This window comes from Balaenoptera borealis (assembly GCF_965194805.1).
Source record: "Balaenoptera borealis genome assembly, chromosome: 14".
In the NCBI taxonomy this organism is placed as follows: Eukaryota; Metazoa; Chordata; class Mammalia; order Artiodactyla; family Balaenopteridae; genus Balaenoptera; species Balaenoptera borealis.
In genome coordinates this window covers 42,114,099-42,130,617 of record NC_138875.1, presented here as the reverse complement: position 1 = coordinate 42,130,617, position 16,519 = coordinate 42,114,099, and the positions used below count along the sequence as shown (strand labels likewise).

Here is a 16,519-nt window from a genome sequence, read left to right as displayed (position 1 = left end):
TATTGCAAGCCTAACTCTGTTGCCTATTTTAATATACCTTTGTCTTTGGTTTCCCATATACCTCCCTGAATTTTAGTGTTAATTTCTTCTTAAAAATTTTAACTATATCATGGCTATTTGATTCCATTGTCATTTTTATTATTCCATTATATTGAGAGGTCAGTCTATTTATTTCTTCTAGTGGATCCTGTATGGAGTTATGAAGATTGAGATCACTCAGGATAGCCTCTGCAGAACTGACACCTGGTTTCTTTACCATTAAATTCCAATAAGCTTATCAAAAAGTAATGTTTGATAACAAAAGTCTATGATTTCTTAAATTTGTTTTCCATGCAGCAAAATTTGGAAAATTTTAGCTTTCACTTGAAATTTGATCCTCTTTTTCTTCTTTTATGTTTTTTTCCCTTCTTCTCTCCCTTTTCCTGTAATTTCTTAATATCCTTTTATTCTTCCCTTTCCCCCACCTCCTTTCTCTGCTTCTCTTTGACTTATTTTCTCTCTCACAACATTTTTCCTCTCCTCTCTTCTTTGGTTAGCTGCTGAATTTTCCTATATACACCTGCACAAATGTTATCCAAGAGTGCTCTTTGTGAGAACTTTTACAACATAAAAAAAATTCCCATTTAGTGTTTATGTGAATACAGGGCATGTGTAGGTGAAGGGCAAAATAATGTATTACTTTGGCCATTGAGATACTGTGGAGGTCAAAGACAGATGAAATCTGGAACACAAAGACAGATGAAGTAATTTTAACATGGAACAGAAACTAAGTAGGTAAAAAGAAAAGGAGTGTATCTTGTACTTTCTTTGTGATAATTTATAACATTAAAAATAATAAAGTGTTTCACCTACAGATCATTCAGTGCATATATATATACACATATACATAGATATATGTGTATATATATATATATATATATATATATATATATATAATCTTAACAACTAGATGTAAACTAATGGAGGACAGGTTCCATGTATTAAATTCCTTTATACCCTTCAAAAGATAGCACAGCTCTTCATACACACCAGGCACTTAAAAGAGGATTGAATGAAATACAGAAATCATTATGAAATTGGTGACTACCCCCCAAAACATTGACTGAAATTGCTGTTACTGCTAAGGAGTTTAAAACACTCAAATGAATATGAATACACACACGGACATGCAGACATACAACACCCCCAGAAAAACAAAAGAAAGAAAATAAATGAAAACATGAAACTGGAGATATATACAAATACACAAGAGAACATTCTATGAAAACCCATACATAGAGAAAAATTAATTAACTAATTTGCGATCTTAGGCAGAAGGTCATTTAAAAATAATCAAAAATATCTTCCTTATTTTTCAGTACCTTAAGTTTCCAGGAACTGATTATAGTGAATTGGCAAATTGTGAGTAGCTGTGCAATTAATGTTTATAGTGACATACTGACTTACTTGAACTTGGATAAGTCATGTTATCTGCCCTGTGCTTCTGTGTCTCTGAAGTGACAGTACTAGTTGCCTTCTCATCCACCTCCTCTGCAAAGATGTTCTGCAAATAAATGAGGTAATGTTTGGGAGATGTTCGCGGCTTGGGAAAGAAACCCACTGCACACATCTCAGATGGTATTACTAGTCCATATTCAAACCTGGTATATTATTGCCTCTGTTTTAAATTGAAATTGTACTGTTTGAGTCTTGGGTTCTGACCAAAATCTGGGTCGACATAAGAGGACGATTATTTTTAATTTTAATTCTGAGGCTCTGTTCAGCTCCCTTGCACGTGTGAGGGCCAACTGTAGGAAATAAACAAAGCACATAAATCAAGCTGTGAAAGAGGAAAATCTTTCTCCGGAAGGATTTTTCTTTTTCCTTTTTTTTTTTTTTCAGTGAAGAGCGTGAACACTGTATTTCCCTGGAAGAATATTTCGGTCCAGGAAGGAGGATAGTGCATGCCGTGGGAGCGTATGTGTGCGTGTGTGTGCATGTGTGTGTATGTGTGTGTGCTGTGCGTGCGCGCCCGCGGAGAGAGGGGCGGGGGAGGCGGATGAGGAGGATGAGATCATAGTTTCAGGATCCTCAGGAAACCCTGGTACTGGCAGCAGCCAGCCTCTGCTGTGCCCACATGACCCACAACTCTGGCAGCGGACCGGGCACTTCCAACATTATTAAATAATAAGAAAGCGGCTCCTACTCCATGCCCAAACCTCCCTACAGACCGGTGGACACCTTCTAAGAGTTTGACGAGTCGGTGACTGAGGCGCCCGTCCATTCCAAGGTGTGTGCGAGGCGTTTTCTTCCCTGACAGCTCCGGAGTGGGGGAGGGCGCGGGGGTGGACGGGGTCCGTGTGGCGGGCGAGGGTGGGCGCGGGGCCCGGCTGCCGCGCGCTGACCCCGGCCGCCCGGTGCCGCGGAGCCAGCCGCCGGGCGGGAGATGCCGGTGACGCGCAGCCCTAGCTGCGCAGGGACCGCAGCAGCCCACGGCGCCGGGGCGCGGGCAGGGGAGGCTCGGCCGCCGGAGCAAGGGCAGGCGCCACGCACCCGGCAAAGTCAAGAGTGGAAGCGGGCGGCGAGCGCGGCGAAGGGAGGGAATCGCCCCAACGCCCACTCGCGGGGGTTCCCACCTGTGCGCGGGCGCCGGCCGCCGGGAGCGCGAAGCATGTGCTGGGCGCCGCAGCCGGGACTGCGGCGTGGCGCCTCCCCGGGCGGCGGCGGGCGGCGCCTCGGGCCCGCGGGGCGGCGGGAGCGGCTGCGGCAGGATGGCCGGCCCGGGGGCGCGGGGCCGCGCAGGTAAATCTCGGCCTCCCGCCGAGGCCGGGCCGCGCCGCAGCCCCAGCCGCCGCCGCCGCCGCTGCTGCACCGCTCCCGGGCGGGCGAGGGCAGCCGGCTCGCTCGCGCCGCGGGTTGAGTTGTTTTTGTGGTCACGGTTGTTCTCTCGGTGGTCCCCGCGGACTGAGCTGCTGGGAGGTGGCGTGGCCACCTCCATTAGGGATGACACTCACGTGGGGAGAGGTCTGGGGGCTACTGTTGGCCGGGAAATCCGCGGTGGGATCCTCTCCCGCCGGCGGCGTCTGCGCGTGTTGCAATGCACTGCGGTGCCGGGGCGGCGGGCCGGGCGGGAGTGGGCACCCTGCGGGGGGGCGGGGGGCCGGTCGGCGCGAACGGTGAGTGTCTTCGGCTTTTATAGCCTGTTGCCCACTCTGGAGTTTTCCTCTGAACAGAGGGCGGAAGCGAGGTCCGTTCTGGTACTGGAGTGGGAGGTGGCGAGGTGTCTATCAGAAGACCAAAGCCAAGGAGAGAAGAGGGATGGCGGGGCTGGGCTCAGGGGTACCATGCCCGGGACTTGGTAGTAAAACTTTCCTCTTTGGCGAGCTTGGGGTACAGCTTTGAGAAGGTAAGTGTAGAACCTGAGTCGGGGTGAGGGATATTGGATGTACTCTGGCAGTGAAGTTCACCGCCATTAGGTTCATTGTTGCTCTAAAAAAGGGTCTTTTGAGTTGATGTTTCTGTTCAAGTTTCCTGTTATCTGTTATGATCGCTTGGTGTTTAATGTGTCTTGTGTTTCCTTTAAAACATATCAATAGCCTACATTGTTGAAGTATGCCTAATTATTAACTTCTTTTACAAAAATGACTTATTTTGCTTATTCCAAAGGTAGAAACTTTAGGAAAAAAACAGCCCGCCAGGCACAGTTCTATGAACTTTAGCTTTAGTCACTCACTTAATTCTAACACCACCATAAGGGGTGGTACTGTCCACTTTTTACAGATGAGGAAATCCAGACACAGAGAGGTGAAGTAATTTACCCAAGGTCATACAGTTTTAAATATTAGAGCCTAGTTGAGCTTTTGATGTACTCTAAACCAACATATTTTTTTTTCATAAAAATAAGACCTAAAGTCTTCTATTTGATATATTGACCACATCTCTACCAAGATGAGCCTCTTAACTATGTGCTACACCTTTGGGACAATTAAGACTTTTTCTAATACTATAATTTCTAATACTATAATTATGGCAAGTATCCTTTGAGTCATTTCCTTTTGCCACAATTGACCGTTTCCTACAACAATTATAGATTAAAGTAGTATTTATCAGCAAAGTTAAGATTTTCAGCACTTAAGATTTATCAGCAAAGTAAATTATAAAGCAGGCAGCTGAATCTCTATATTTGCACTTAATTTTAAACTTCGTAAGGTATTAGACTGTTCTTTGCTCAAAGCAGGGCCATCATTTTCTTCCAAACACCATCTTGCAGAAATTTTGAGCGAGTTTAATCATCTTTAATTCAATCACACTGACAAGAGCTTAGGCAGTTTTAAAAGAAGAATTATGCAATTCTCTTTCAACTCTCAGTGATTAAAAGCAGGCTGTACTGCGAGAGTGTTTGTATATGTCATGCCTTTTCACCAATTGTATGTACTTTCGGCAAAGTTGTGTAGCAATGAAGACTGAAATCACATTTTCTCATTAGTTCTAAGCTGAAATACTGTAAAAATATCCACTTGTTTTAAATGAACCATGATGTGAAGAGCGGTCTCAGTGGGGTAAAGTCCAACTGCACATATTTAGAGAATTACTTCTCATTTGAACTTATCATGGAACTCTTATAATATTCATTTTATTGGACAGATGTCTCTTAGGTCTTCATCTGTTATTTTTTCAAGTAAATTTAATTGCTGCTTCACATAATGAGTTTCAAAATTATTTTGACATTCATAGATTTCCTTAAGTCTTGTCTTTCAGTTTAATTAAATTCAGTGTACATACTTCAAGTGCTCACTTATTCCACATTATATGTGAAAAGAGAATACAATCCAACCGAACTATATGGAAACGTGATCTTTGGACGTGAAAAGAATTATCTTCAGTGGTTAAACTCTTCCACACGCTTTGGGGGTGTTAGAGCACAGTGCTGTAGTCAGGAAAGTTGCATGCCATCAGGCACGATCGTTTTTTTTTTTTTTTTTTGAAGAAATACTGTTTTTTTAAAAAATTATTATTTATTTATTTTTGGCTGTGTTGGGTCTTCGTTTCTGTGCGAGGGCTTTCTCCAGTTGCGGCAAGCGGGGGCCACTCTTCATCGCGGTGCGCGGGCCTCTCACTACTGCGACCTCTCTTGTTGCGAAGCACAGGCTCCAGACGCGCAGGCTCAGTAGTTGTGACTCATGGGCCTAGTTGCTCCGCGGCATGTGGAATCTTCCCAGACCAGGGCTCGAACCCGTGTACCCTGCATTGGCAGGCAGATTTTCAACCACTGCGCCACCAGGGAAGCCCGGCACAATCGTTTTTGTTATTGAAAGTGAATTTGAATTTTCCAAGTCTATATAAAACGTTGATGGTTATTAAGGCATAAATCCTATGGCACATACATATATCCTTTCTGAACTGACTCACCTGTTCCAGTTTTCTAGTTTCTGTTGCTTATTTTAGAAAAAGCATTCTCTCGCTACTTTGATCTCACCTGGGGGATTTGACACGACTTTTTCCTTGCAAGTCCCCTACCTCTAGTTTTGGGAGAGTTGTGCTGTCTCTGTTTCTGGAGAGGCCCTTCGCCTCCAGTGCTGGGCAGAGAACTGGGGATCACTGGTGAGCAGAAAGATGAGTGCGCCCTGCCAGCACCGGGGCCAGACTTCACTACGATGATTATACAAATAAATGTTTATTTACAAATTGCAGTGAGTTCTGAAGAAGGATTTCTGTAAGAATGTGTAATAAAGGATTCTGGGCCAGACATGGAAGTTGGAACAGGATGCCCTAGAAGTCACATATTTACAGAGACATGACGTGTGAGGAGGTATTTACTAAGTCAGGTGGTCTTCTTAAATGCTTTCATCGATGTTTTCTGCATCAGAGACTTACATCTCACTCTGGTTATCTCTACACTTCTCTATTTACCAGCTGATGTACTGTTTCACCTCATCATCCACCTATGGACATGGGGAGGATTACAAAACTTCTGTCAATACTTTTTATAGCATGTAGAGCATGTGCTACCTGTATCTAGTTATTATCTGATTTTTGAAGTTATTTAAATTTAATGAAATGTAGTCATTTTCTTTCTTTGCCTTAACAACTACTTTCAAATTTTAAAAAGCAGTTGTGTGTGTGTGTGTGTGTGTTTGGTTGTTAAAGTGGCAGAATGTCTCAAAATAGAAACGTAATCGATTCATCACACATCCATAAGACTCCCTGAAATGTCCGTAGGAAGAGAAGAGGCACCAGCGTGAGGGAGGTGAATTAAGCGTTGAACACGCTGGGGAAATGTGTATTAATAATTTAAAGCAAACATAATAATAATAATAACTAAATTTATTGACTTACTGTGTGCTGGACATCATTCTACGGCTCTGTATAGAGTAACTTAGGTATTCTTCACAAGAACCAAATGAAGGCTTCCTATATTACAATTATCCCTATTTTATGGAGGAGGAAACTGAGGCACAAGGAGAACAGTAATCATGACCACTGTCACATAGGTAGAGATTCTGATTCGAGTACTGATTCTGTAATCCATACTGTTAACTACAGACATAGTTAGTACTAGTCATAGTTAGATTAATAACTGTAGTATCTGGTTCATAATTTTACTGATGCATTAAGTTCCCATCATTGTTAAAAATCATAACACCTAATTTGATCTTTTGGTTACTTCTCCCTCAATAAAAACCAGTGGAAAAACTTGTAACTGCCTTTATATAAGTGCTTTTTGCCCCATATTTTACATGTAAAATATATAAAGCAAGAACAGGTATATAAATGCCTAGACAAAGCCTGGTGACTGCTGGATTATGGGGAATTTCTCATTATATGTTATATATTTTTTGAATTCAAAAGTAGTAACTTGAGCACCATTTGAAACTATTGAAATTTTTAACATCAAGAATATATATACTTTAGCATTTCAAATAATTAGGGAAATATCTTTAACAGCTGGAAATTCTATGACCATTAATAAACTTAAGAATTTAAAGTCACCTGTTTCATCTACCCCCAATATCTTTGTCTAGAGTACTGTATACTACAAAAAGGATATAAAGTGTAACATAAAAATACCTGTTGAATTATCTTGGTAAAATTAAAAAGTCTCTGTTAATCTTTACACTGGAAACTTTTGACATGACCCATAGTAATTGTTATGATAAAAAAAACTTATGAATGTTAAATATTATCCAAATAATGTTAACCTAGAACACATGGCACATGTGATTAGCAAAGTGAAGTACTAATTGGTTAGGTGTGCTGATGCACGTGAAGATCTATGCACAGTGTTTGAAAACATTAATCAATGTTATTTCTCCCTGCAAATGATGGGTAATATGCAGTTGATATGATTAATGTTAATATTAACCATGAATCACAATATATATAGAGTGCACATATACAAATACCTGACTCTCTTCTTTGAAGCTGTTGGAAATGTTCTAGGCAGCACATACATATTCTGTGACTCATGTATCCCTGAAGAATGTGATACATTATTTCACTGTATGCTCCCCAAAATACAAAGCATCATGGAGTAACTAGTAAACTATTGTTCCAGTTTATACCATAAGGAAAGGGAGTCAAGGCTTGATTTGACTTTGTGTGTGTGTGTGTGTGTGTGTATGTGTGTATTATCAGAGTGGAAGATTCCATCAAGTACACCAATGAATAATTCATTAACTATAGTTTACAGTTTGATGCCATAGAGCAGTGTCCTATTGCAAAGACTTTTGTGTGTTTAATGTAAATACAAAATATATTAGTCAGTTATAATAGTTTAGGTTATGCAGTCATAGCAAACAACTCTAAAATCTCAGGTCCTGAAATGAATACAGGTTTATTTCTTGCTAATGCTTTGTGCCCAAGTTGGTCAATAAAAGACTCTTATTTTACATCTTCCTCACTCGGGGACCCAGGCTCATAAAGCCCCTGTCATCTACAGCATCCTCATAATTCATTCATCAAACACATGGGAACATGGTGAATCACCCACAGGTTCTTAAAAGTCTTCTATCAGAAGCAGCACCTGGAACTTCTACTCATATTTTAGTGGCCAAATCAAGTCATAAGGCCACTCCTAACTTGAAGATGAAAGAGAAGTGCAGTTCTATCACATGCCCAGATGGAAGTAAACTGCAATATTAGTGAACAGACCTAATTATTACCACATGAAATTAGCCAGTTACCTTCAATAGTTTTATCACATAAAAATGACTTATTAATGTAACAACTGTGTTTTAGAACTTCAGCCTAGGAAGGTAATCCCTGCATAAAACTACCAGCAAAGAGAGTAGGGGCTAAACTTGTAAAATTGATGATATCCCTTTTTGTCAGTGGGGGTTGGATCTAGGAATGATGATAAAGCTCTGGTTTATTTTGAGTAATAAGAAGATTGCCTTTTTGACAGCAAGCACAAGCCAAAAACAGTGCCAAGACCTGCAACACAGCTATGTTTTCTGAACAGATTTGATGGTAGCAACACGGCACCAAAAACCGAATAGCTTTGTGTGTATCTTTTTTTGTCACCTGCACCAACATGAATGAAAGTATCATATGTGGTATCATATATTATTGTAAAAAGTAATACAGATAAACATATAAATCATATTGTGTGATTATTTTACATTGACAAACATAACCTGAAAAGTTAGAATATATCCAATCCGTGTTTGTAGTGCTATAAATTTCCCTAAAGCACTGCCATTGCTGTATCCTATACATTTTGATATGTTGTGTTTTCATTTTAATTAAGTTCAAGTACTATTTTTAAAAATTTCTCCTGAGATCTCCTCTTTGACCCATGGAGTTATTTAGAAGGGTGGCATTTAATTTCCAAATGTTTGGAGATTTTTCTGTCATCTTTCTCTTATTTTGGTCAGAGAACTTTATTTCCTGTGTTATCTTTCTGCATTTTGGTCAGAGAACACACTCCATATGATTTCAGTTTTTATAAAATTTGTTGAGGTTTATGTTATGGCCCAAAATGTTGCCTATCTTGATATATGTTTCATGGAAACAATCTTGAAAAGATTGTGTATTTTGATGTTTTGGGGTAGAGTGTCTTATAAATGCTCATTAGATCCTGTTGGTTGATGGTGTTGATGAATTTTTGTATGTCTTTACTAATTTTCTGTCTAGTTGTCTCATTAATTGTTGAAATAATTTGTGAACTTTCCAATTATAATTGTGGATTTGTCTATTTCTCATTTCACTTCTATCAGTTTGACTTTATGTATTTTGCAGCTCTGTTGTTTGGTGTGTATATAAATATTTAGGATTGCTATGTCTTATTGGTGTATTGATTATTTTATCATTACATAATATTCCTCTCTATATCTGGTAATTTTATTTGCTCAGAGTCTACTGTATCTGATAATAATACAGACATTCCTTTTTTTCTTTGATTGATGTTTGCATGATATTTCTTTTCCTGTCCATTTACTTTCAGCCTGCCTATATTATTATAGTTGATTTGAACTCCTTGTTCATAAAATATAGGTGAGTTACATATTTTAATCCACTCTGCAGATCTCTGTCTTTTAATTTGTATATTTTCACCATTTACATTTACTGTAATTATTGATATATTAAGGCTATGTATGTCTGCCATTTTATTGTTTGGCTTTTTTTTCCCTCTGTTTTTGTTTTATAGTTTCTCTGAGTTTTTTTCCCTGCCTTCCTGTCAGTTACTTGAGCATATATAAAATTCCATTTTTATTTATCTATAGTGTTTTTAAGTGTATCTATTCATATAGATTTTTTAGTGGTTGCTCTGAGTATTACATCATATACATCATATACATATAATTTATCACTACCTGCCACTGTTGTCATTTTATCAATTATAGTGAAGCATAGAAACCTTACCTTTCCTTATGTACCTTTATCCTCTTCCATTTGTAGTATAATTGTCTTAAATATTTCCTCTACATACATTAGAAAGTGTTATAATTTTTGTTTCAACTGTCAAATATAAGTCAGAAAGTTCAAGAGGAACAAGAAAAAATTCATTGTATTTATCGATATTTTTGCTTACCATATTCTTTCTTCTTTCTTGATATTGCAACATTCTTTCTTTTATTGCTTCCTTCTTGTTTCGAGAACTTCCGCTAGCCATTCTTTTAGAGCAGACAGGTCTCCTCGTGACAATATATCTTTGTTTTCCTTCATCTAAGAATGTCTTGATTTCTCCTTCATTCCTGAAGGATGTTTTAACTGGGTATAGGATTCTGGGTTGACAGTTCTTTTCTTTCAGCACTTCAATATGTTGTGCCACTTCCTTATGGCCTCCCTGTTTTCTGATGAGAAATCTTCTGTCATTCTAACTGGTTTTCTCCTATAGATGAAGCATCATTTCTCTCTTGCTCTTTTCAAGATTTTTGTTTGTTTGTTTTTAGTTTTCATAAATTTGACTATGCATGTGTCTAGTTGCGGTGAGCGGGGGCTACTCTTCATTGCAGTATGCAGGCTTCTCATTGCGATGGCTTCTCTTGTTGCAGGGCACGGGCTCTGGACGCGCGGGCTTCAGTGGTTGTGGCGCGTGGGCTTGGTTGCTCCGCGGCATGTGGGATCTTCCCAGACCAGGGCTCGAACCCGTGTCCCCTGCATTGGGGGGCGGATTCCCAACCACTGCACCACCAGGGAAGCCCCCTTAGCCCATTTTTAAATTGAGTTATTACTTTTACTATGGAGTTGCGGGAATTCTTTATATATTTGGGAGCATAATCCCTTATGAGATATATAGTTTGCAAATATTTTCTCCCATTCCTTAGATTGCCTTTTCACTCTGTTGTTTCCTTTGGTGTGCAGAAACCTTTTAGTTTGATGTAGTCCCACTTGTTTATTTTTGCTTTTGTTATCTATGCTTTTGGTGTCATATCCATGAAATCATTGTCAAGACCAATGTCATGAAGTTTTTCCCCTATGTTTTATTCTAGGAGTTTTATAGTTTCAAGTCTTACATTTAAGGCTTAACTAGACACATGTATCTCTTTGGGCTTTCTGTTTGGCATTCAGGTTCATGAATCTATAGATTTAGGTCTTTTGTCAAAATTTGAGAAATATTCATCCTTTATTTCTTTGAGTACTTTTTGATCCCTGTCCATTTTCTCCTCTCCTTCTAGGTCTCTAAGACATGAATGTTAGCTCTTTTGTTATAGTACCACAGTGTATTAGTTTCCTATGGCTGCTGTAACAAATTACCACAAATGTGGTGTTTTACAGCACACATTTATTCTCTTACAGTTGTGGAGACCAGAAGTCAGAAATCAGTTTCACTGGGCCAAAGTCAAGGTGTTGGAAGGACTAGTTCCTTCTGACGGCTCCTGGGGACAATACCTTTCTTTGCCTTTTCTAACTTCTGGGGTCCACCAGTATTCTTTGACTCACAATCCCTTCTTCACATCACTCCAGTCTCTTGCTTCTGTAATCACATCTCCTACTTCCTTTCTATAGTCAAATCTCTTTTTGCCTCCCTCTTTTAAGGACACTTGATTACATTCAGGTCCCACCCAGATAGTCCATGATATTATCCCTATCTCAAAATTTTTAATTTTATCACATCTACAAAATCCCTTTTGCCATATAAGGTCACATTCACAGCTTCCAGGGATTAGGACCAGCCTGAAAATCTCTGGGAGCTTACACGAGTTTCTGAGGGTTTGTTGTCATTGTTGGTTTTGGTCTGTTTTCTCTGTTGTTCAGACTGGGTAATTCCAATTGTTCTATCTTATCATACCTATCTATCAGATTCTTTCTCTGTCACTTCCATTCTGTTATTGAGCCCACCCACTAAATTTTATATTTGGTTACTGATTTCATTCAGTTCTAAAATTTCCACTTAGTTCTTTCTTATATGTTCTGTTTCTTAGCTGGCACTTTCTACTTTTTCATCTGTTTCAAGCACGTTCATAATTTCTCATTGAAGTATTTTTCATTATAGCTGCTTTAAAAACTTCATCAGATAATTCTAACATTTCTGTCATCTCGTTATGGGCATCTGTCATTGTCTTTTTTCACTCAGTTTCTGATTTCCATGGTCTTGGTATGATGAATGATTTTCAACTGAAACCTGGCCATTTTCTTATTATGTTACAAGATTCTGGATCTTATTTTAACCTTCTGTTTTATTTTTTAAAGAATTTTTTTGATGTGGACCATTTTTAAAGTCTTTAGTGAATTTGTTACAATATTGCTTCTGTCTTATGTTCTGGTTTTTTGGCCGTGAAGCATGTGGAATCTTAGCTCCCCGACCAGGGATCGAACCCACACCCCCTGCATTTGAAGGCAAAGTCTTAACCACTGGACTGTCAGGGAAGTCCCTAACCTTCTGTTTTAGCTAGCTTCCAGTAGCATCACCCCAGCGAAATGGGAATGGTGCCACCTCATCACCAGTGGATGTAGAAGTATAGGCTTCTTACCCAGTCTCCCCTGTCACCTGAGGGGGCTCCGGATTCGTGTGGGGTAGGGTATGAATTCAGGCTCCTCACTGGGTCTTCACTGATACCTCTCATTCTGTTGCCCATGTGCCCTTGCCTGACAATATGAGGACAGAGAGGTGGTCTAATTACTGCTGGGCCATGGTGATAGTCCTTACTCTCCTCTAGGCCTCCCATGACACCATCCAGTGGAGAGGAGGAGGGGAGACTTAGTACGACCAGGTGGGGGTGGAACTTCGGGCTCACCGTCCAGTGGAGAGGAGGAGGGGAGACTTGGTACGACCAGGTGGGGGTGGAAGTTCAGGCTCCCCATATGGTCCCCATTGACAGCCTAGTGGAGGTGGGCGGCGGGAGTCCCATTACTGCCTGGTGAGAAGGAAGTCCCACCTCCTTACTTTGCTTTTTGTGACATCACCTTGATGGGGTTGAGGGCAATTGGGGTGCCTTGTTACAGCCTGGTGAGGGTGAAAGTCTAGGCTCCCTACTCAGTTTTTGTTGGCATGGAGGTTGTGGGACCCCAGTTTTTCTGTCTTATATGGCTGGAGTAGAGAATTTACTGTCTAAATGTTTTTTTGTTTTGTTATGCTGCTCCTTTCCTGGCCCTTTGGCTGAAACAGCATACTTCTGATGGCCTACCATTTTTTTTATCTGTGCCTTTTGGCATTTCTGGGTTTCCGGTTTCTTTATATCCATGTCTGGTATATATGAAGCAATGCAAAAATCCAGGGAACTCGCCACCCTGTCATTCCTTGGGCCCTGAGGCCCCCTAGCTTCGTTTGCCTTCTCGCTTTCAGAGTCTTTGTATGTTTATTTTATGTGCAGTGTCCAGGGTTTTGAGTTACACGTAGCGAAAGGAAGAGGGAAAAGTACTTCTCCTCCATCTTCACAGACGTCCACTCCACAGTTTTTGTGCAAGTGTAAACTTAAAAATATCACTCAACACTGATTCTCAGAGGATGAATCTCAGGGGATTACTACTGATCTGTTTCTGAATAATAAGCACTTTACAGATCAGTGGGATGAGGGAGTACTTGGACAAGGATGCAAATAGGATTACAGAACATTCCATCAGTGCTAAGGTTCAGGGATCATGTGGCGGTACTCTTATTCCTCCGAACCAAGGCTTTTTCCTCTACTGGGAAACCATGACTGCAGGCTGCAGCGAGGTTGGAAACTTCCCCCATTCTCATAGATTGTCTTTTCTGGCAGGATGCTGGAACTACACCATCCCAGCCCTTTCTGAATTCCCTCTAAGTGTCCTTCATTCCCAGGAACATCATCCATCTGAAATGCAGTTTTCAACCAGAAAGCGTGTGAGAAAAGGTGGCTAAGCTAGGAAGAAAATAGTGAACCCAAAATCTATGTTTAATCTCTAAAGAGCACCTACCAGCAAGCATTAGTCTTAATTTCTTTTGATGTAAAATTATGCATTAAAAATAAGTATATTGATTTTGTCAACTTGTTTGATCCCTACTCAGGAGATTAAGTACAAGAGACGGGGCTAAGAATTTTTTTCCTGAAACCAGTATTCTGAGGAATAACAGTTGACAGCGAGGCAATCACAAAGAACAACAACAGTCTAGCGAAATTCTTCCCAAAGACAAATCAAGTTAATGACATTGTAGTTAACCCTGAAATTCTCACCATAGTAGAAAAGTGGTTCTCAAAGTGTGGTCCTCAGGCAGCATTAGCACAACCTTGGAACTCTTTGTGAATGCAAATTTCTAAGACACTCTGGGGATAGAGCCCAGCAATCTCTTGCAACAAGCCCTCTAGGTGCTTCTGATGCCTCTACAGCTGGAAACCAAATACCTAGAGCAACCCCTTCAACCATTGCAGGATACACTAAATTTATGCTTTTCATGATTCTTGACTCATCAGTTAAGGTTTTTGGAAAATCTGTTTATCACATTTAACATTCAGCATGTTTTAATTATAAATATTTTCAAGGAAATATAGTAAAGAAATTAAAAATTTATACCCCAAATGGTCTCTTTAGCTGAAGCTGTCTTAATGATCTGCACAATTGTTTTGTATCCTTAACCCAAATAGTCATAACTGCTCCATGTCTGATTCTGTGGTGGAAACCAAAAAATTCAGCCACGCCTACACTTCCCCGCCTTTGTTCCTCATAGCTGCCAAGTTGTACATTAATGGGTTTTTCTAGCTGTTTTCAGGATGTTTTCTAGGGCTGACACCAGGCATAAGGATATTTGGAGGCGAGGGTGGGGGGCGTCTTTGCATCACTTGAAGATTCATTTTAGGAGATCTTGTCACACAGTATTGTTAGAGACAGATGCATATGCAGATGTCCAGACTCATCATTGTCATTACCACATCAGCTCTACCATGGGGGATTCACTGTCTATTGCATGCTGGCATTTTTCTCTGGAGTCATGTGAGATTAAAGGAATCTTGGCTCCAAGGCTGTCCTGAGGAAAGAGAAGCTACATTCCTAAACAGAGATTTTCTAATTGGGCTGCAGTTACAAACCCCAGGATGCGGTAAGACAAAATCAGTTCAGAAGTAAATGGTTAAAAGATGAAAAAATATGTTTTATGATTGTAATAAAACACAGATAGATGCAGATTTGAGAAGCAGTCTGTGGCTTCTAGTCCTAAATATGGTTCAGTTTTAGTTTATTTTAAGGATGGTATTTTTTTTTTTAATTATTTCACTCTTTCAATTAGCAATTCACTAAACTTAGAGAACATAAAAGTTTTGAGTTTACTTAGTATCCGTCACTTTGGGTGGCAGATATTTTAGATTTTTGATCAGTTACCACATTTTACTATATGTAACTTTTTAATGGAATTTTTTAGTTTCTATAAATCACAAATTTCAGGTCCACATACCTTTTACTCCACCACATGCTTTTTTTTTTTTTTTTAAACTTTGGGTTTATTTATTTATTTATGGCTGTGTTGGGTCTACGTTTCTGTGCGAGGGCTTTCTCTAGTTGCGGCGAGTGGGGGCCACTCTTCATCACGGTGCGTGGGCCTCTCATTATCGCGGCCTCTCTTGTTGCGGAGCACAGGCTCCAGACGCGCAGGCTCAGTAATTGTGGCTCACGGGCCTAGTTGCTCCGCGGCATGTGGGATCTTCCCAGACCAGGGCTCGAACCCGTGTCCCCTGCATTGGCAGGCAGATTCTCAACCACTGCGCCACCAGAGAAGCCCTCCACATGCTTTTTTAAAGGTGTCTTGTTCTTGAATAAATCAGGGAAATGGCTCATAAACAGTTTATCTGCTTTTGATTTCAAATGACACATTCTGGGTCTGGAAAATTATTATGTTATCCTTTCAATATTCCCCACTGCCAGTTGTATTATGCTTTTCATCCCTTCTGTTCCCTTTGTGCCTTCCATATGATTATATTTCTCATTTACTCATTCTGCTTGGATGTTTAAATGGTTGTGCCTTGACAATGTTTTGGGGAGAAGACTTTTCTAAACCTTCATTATACGGTGTTTGTTAAATAACACCATTTGGGCAGGTTGGAGGAACCACCTCTTTGAAAATGTGTTTTGAAATGGTGGAGCAAATGTTTTCTCTCACACACTCATCCCTTATAAATAAAGGCCCCTAGCCCTGGCAGTACTAGTCAGATGCCTTCTTTCTTAGAGGAATCACTTGGTTGACATTTTTAAATGTGGTGGTTATATCATCATCAGAGTGCTTAGGTAAGGCTTAAATATGAAGGCAAATAGTTCTTCCACAATAAGTGGGGGCAAGAAAAGGGGGATTCAGGAGGGTAAGTGTCTTCTGCAGGTGTTACTTCAGATTTTCCTCTACAGTGTTAGTTTCTATTTATACACATAAAATGTCAGGTGATTTTTTTTTTCCATATGCAGATAAATTCTGACTCTTCCTTTTAACCCAAACACTGCCAAAGTAATGTTTACCATGAGAATGCATACAAAATAATATTTCTGCTAATGCTGCTAAACAACTTTTAGGAAGCGATATATGTCAGGTTGATTTTGAATATTTGGTCAAACTATGAATCAGATTTTCAAGATAGGAAAACATTTCAAAGCATCCAACTGGACTTTTTTGTCTTCCTCAATGTCAGTGTAGTCTGTTGTTTGTGCATTTTTTCATTTT

At 40.1% G+C, this 16,519-nt stretch overlaps 1 protein-coding gene across 2 annotated transcripts in view; it reads left to right on the top strand.

Moving 5' to 3' along the window:
- The first annotated feature begins 1,863 nt into the window (after positions 1-1,863).
- The window catches only part of DTNA (dystrobrevin alpha), a 385,212-nt gene continuing 370,556 nt past the window's right edge, over positions 1,864-16,519 (top strand). For both annotated transcript variants that reach the window (XM_082354278.1, XM_082354252.1), the window contains exon 1: positions 1,864-2,269. The gene's annotated coding sequence lies outside the window, so the exon portion shown is untranslated. The remainder of the gene's footprint in view (positions 2,270-16,519) is intronic.